The sequence below is a fragment of the Montipora foliosa genome, chromosome 6 (assembly GCF_036669935.1).
Source record: "Montipora foliosa isolate CH-2021 chromosome 6, ASM3666993v2, whole genome shotgun sequence".
In the NCBI taxonomy this organism is placed as follows: domain Eukaryota; kingdom Metazoa; phylum Cnidaria; class Anthozoa; order Scleractinia; family Acroporidae; genus Montipora; species Montipora foliosa.
Window position 1 is genome coordinate 23,362,913 of NC_090874.1, and position 5,000 is coordinate 23,367,912.

The following is a 5,000-nucleotide window of genomic DNA, read 5'->3' on the forward strand; positions in this document are numbered from 1 at the left end:
AGATTATAATGTTTGACGGAATGATGACAAGAAAACTCGCCAATGATGTCTGTTGTAGGCTTCAATGGCGACATGGTGTGTAATTGCTGAAATATGCCGGAATCTCTGTCGGAACGGAATTGCAAACGTCTTCAGGCCTTCTTCGTTTTTTAGCGAGTTTTACAAAATATGTGAGGCAGCGAGGCATGCATGAATTAAGAAGGAAAACTAAACGTTGCAAATAAGTGTTTTGTCTCTCGCTCTATTTCTCTCAGTGTACTTCATTGAAATTTTCTCCTTCCTCGGCTTCTCTCGAGGATTTCTTCGCTTAAAGTTCTCCAATTTCCTCTCCTCTTCTCTCGTGCTCTTTCCTGCTCTCTATCCCGTTGCTCGTCACTAATATGATTTTTCGCCAGAAAAACGCGGGTTGCCAAATGCAACGCTGCCGCGCAATTTCCCACTAAGGCAAATTGCCCGAGCTGTCCTACCTCCCCGACAATCTGTACGGACGAACGGACAGGCGTGGATAGATTTCTTAAATAATCTTACCGATGCATGGTGCTCCGCTGCTAGCCGAGTATACACTACAGGAATTTTTGCCCTTTATTTATGATCCCATTTCATTTAAACTCTACCCGTTCGTTGGACGAGCCCAACCCCGTTAAACTAGCTTTTTGTATCTAAACTCCCGTGTAAAGACTGTTATACCCGTGAATGACATGAAATAAACAAATCAGCCCACTCAGAGTAATGATGCGCCGTGACGCAAAAATCGATAATAAAACAGTTGTTTTCAGTGAAAGTCCACAAGAGAAAACTAGCCTGTTAGTCGGGAAAGCGAAAAAACCTGGATGTGAAAAAAGAGTGGGCTTGGGTCTTGACCTCGACCCCGCTATCTGGGAGCCTGAGCCTGGGGCAACAGGTTAGGGAAAACAAGATGATTTATTTTTGATGTCGTGACGTCGTTACGCGTTTTACGGAAAGAACCGATCTGCTGACAAATGATAATTTACACCATCAAAGGAGTGTTCTTCGTTTCTGAGGGATTTCCTTTACTGGGCAGTTTTGGAATACTATGAATACTACTTACTGAGTGGGAGGGCTGGACGGGAAAATATCCAATTGGCCCAAGGTCATGGTGCGCGTATAAACCGAGCACAGCGAGGTCCGTGCCCCATGACCGAAGGCCAAATATTTTCCAGTCCAGCCCTACCTGAACACAGTCAATAAGTGTTTTATCTTATGGGCTCCTTACACTATTTTCGAGCACTCAGAATATGAAGTCTGGACAAAATAAGCAACAAAAATTTGCAGAGAAAATTTATTTAATATGTTGTTTGCATTTGCTTCTCTGGCTGTAATGTTTAAAAGCGACGAAATCCTCTGAAATCGTATCGCACGGAGCAGTACGTTTTCCTACTGTAGCAGGGTCTTATGGCTTTTCCCGGTCCCGCTCGAGCTAATGCGTGCGGCCCTCATACGGGGATTTTGCCAATACTATATTTCAGATTTTGTTTTTTGTGATGATCGCTCGGTTAAAACAGGCTGCAAATTGCTGAACAGGAAATAAAGATTGCCCTTCTGTATTCACTTAAAATCAGTCGTAATATTGTTTTTTGTAACCTTAAAAAAACTTTTTATTTAGATCGTCTCTGATACCGTATCGCTCAGAAGCACGGCCCTGTTTCAAACGCTGTGCTAGTGTCGTGCTAAGTTGGCACGACTCTGGCACGACCTTAGCACGACTTAAAGCCCGGTTTACAATACAGAAATTTTTTGGTACGGGTCCCGAAAAAAAAGGTTCGGCTCGGATAAAACTTGCGGTGTAAACAACCTGTCAGTACCAAATTTCATCCGTGCCGAACCAAAATTCTTACCCGTGCTGGGACCTTCGGCGAGGTAGTCCGAGCACCGGTAAAAACGGTACGGTTGCTGAAAAAATAGGCACGGTTCGGATAGAACAAGTAGTGTAAACACTTTAAAGGGCCAAATTTGAGCCTTAATTCATATAGGGTAGTGGGTTTTATTGCGTCTATTTCAAGATGGCTCCTCATTCTCCACCAAAATCACGCGGACGTTCTTGATTATAATTGAACTTTGCATGTCTACAAGAGAAGTTACCAGGGCCCGAAAATTTTGGCACAGTATTTTTGATACGGTAAAAATGGTGTAGTGTAAACAAAGTTTGCCGAGCTCTTTTTAGGCACCCGTGCCAATTTCACACGAGCCGTGCCGAAAATTTTCTGTAGTGTAAACCGGGCTTTAGTTTCAGACGTCGAATTTTTTTCAGTCGAACTTTGAAAACAATGAAAATAGACCAGCGGTTGTCCAAATAAGCTTACCGTAAATCAAAATGGTGGAACCTGAAGTTGGTTGTAATGTATTTACATGGTATTTTAATGTATTAATTTATCTCGGCACGGAAGTAGCTCGACGTTTGAAACCAAGTCGCGCTAAGTACTGCCGTACAGCACGACAGAGCTTGTCGTGCTACACGGCAATGGCGCGACATGGTTTCAAACGTCGTGCTACTGCGCCGTGCTAAGAGAGATGAATTAAATTTGGCACAGCAGTAGCACGACGTTTGAAACGGGCCTGAGGCTTGTATTTAGCTCTAAATCAACATGTGTTGGTTCGTCAGTTAAAACGGGTTATTACATAAATTTATAAAAAAATGCAATAATTTATAATATTAAGTGTATGAAATAAATGTCTATTTGAAGCACGGACTATAGAAGAATGATAGAAAGAGCCTCGCACTCCTCTGGACACAAAGTTAAGCAAATAGGCTTATCTAGCAGCAGAACGGGAACGTCAGTGGCGACGGCACGCACAGAAAAAATACCAATGAGAATTCAGAATAGAATAGATCCACTCATTCCTCACTCTATTCTGAATTCTCGTTGATATTTTTGCTGCGCGCGACGTCGCCAATGACGTGCCCGTTCTGTTACTAAATAAGCCGATTGCCTCCTATAGACACCTGAGAACTTTAGGTGGCTTCAGTGAGATTCAATCCAGATAAGCGCGACGATCACTCCTCTCTTTCGTCTACATAACCTGCACTTTAAATAAATAGTTATTTCAGTCATTGAGTCCTTTTCACGGGAACACATGTCCAACAATTTTTTTGTTGTTGATACGTTTACAAGTAACATATTACACATTTTTGTTTAACAAAACAAATTGACCTACTTCCAACTGAATGGTTGCTGATCGTCTTAAGGCTGGTTTTCACTAGCGACGGAGTCGGAGTCGTAATCAGAAGCGCAGAGCGATACGATCTGGTGAAAATCAAACTGTCGGAGTCGGAAGCAGAACATCGATTTCGCTCATGACTCCGTCGCTTATGATCCAGTGAAAACTGCATCGTCGGAGTCGGAAGCAGAAGCGGAAGAATAAACCAATCACAATCTTCGACTCCAAGCATTGTGATTGGTTGGTTCTTCCGCTTCTGCTTCCGACTCTGACAATCTAGTTTTCAATAGATCATAAGCGACGGAGTCATAAGCGCAGTCGGAAGAAAATGGGAACTTTCTGATCCCTCTGACTCCGATTCCGTCGAGCTTATGACTCCGCTTACGACTCCGATCTTTGATTTTCACTAGCAAATTTGTGACGTTCTCGTTGCGGTCGCCTTTGCATAAACTATTGTTTTCAAATGCTCTTGGGGACACTGCATATTCCCAAGAGCATTTGAAAACAATGGTTTATGCAAAAATTGGGGGGCAAACAAAGTTTATTATGGGGAATTCGAAAATAGAGAATGAGGTTAACCGACTAGCGACAAAGGGCGACAAATACTACCGACTACCGACAAAACGAGAAAAAAATTACCGACTACCGACAGAAAAAATATTAACCGACATTATCTATTTGTCTTCAGAAAAAAAAGAGATCAGAAATCGATATTTGTTTTCAGAAAGAAGAGATCAGAAAAGCATTTTGTATTTTTTCTAGTTTACGAAGTAACCACATTAAAGTTAACTATAGAAATTTCCTGTCATCCTCTGACTTTTTGGCCGGAGAAGAGCGCGGTCTCATTTCGCAGAACAACTTCTGTAATATTTCAAACACGTTGTTTGTTCACGGTCCAGTCATGAATGGAATCATTAGTGAGTTTTTTCCCAAAAAGGCGAAGAAGTCGCAATCGAACGCCACCGTAGCCGGGTTCCTGTCGACAAAGATAAACACACAAGAGTATTGGAATTGAAAAAAGATGACAGAATTTTGGGGATTGAAGAAACAAGCTCTTCAGTTTGGAATTGGTGGTTTCTCGCTTTGCAAAACAGGCCACGGGAAAATACGAGAACTTTGCTATAGTGACAGATGGGCATTGGCAACTAGAACAGGCAAAATTAATATCTGATGAAGGCAGCAGTGAGCTCAACGGTAAGTCGCAGAACGCTCTATTAGTCTGAATAGTTTTGGTGCAATCGTGAAGGAGTCTATAAAGCGTACATCCAGATGGGCAGCAAAGTACCATACGCATGACAGGTCGTACTATCCTGTCCCTCAATCTGCTGTACCCCTTTCAGCTGTTGCAACGATAGCACCTTTGCAAAGTGAAGGAATGACACCATGCAGGAATGGAGGAACAGGTCGATGAAAGAATGGTTAGAGAGATACAGACCAGTACGCCAACGGACTGTTATGAGTGAGACAACAAGCTTTCCGCCTGCTGTCTACGCTATTCAACCCACTGGCAACGAGTCTGAAGAGAGACTTTCATTCCCTGAGGAAATCAATATCATTAGATCAGCGAATTACGTACCATAACCAGTTGTCAGTATACAATTTGTGGACGATGGGGATGTTTCTGAGATTTTCGAGGTTAACAGAGAGGTACCAATTGATGAATATGAGACAGATTCTGATGACGACGAGACCGAAAATGAAGAACATCTAGAGCTTGTGAAGAGAGCGTGTATTACCCGATCCGGCAGAGCTGTTCGTGCATTTGTGCGTCTCGACTTGTGACTGTAAGTAGTAAATGACAGTTGTCCTCACGAAGCTTGCAA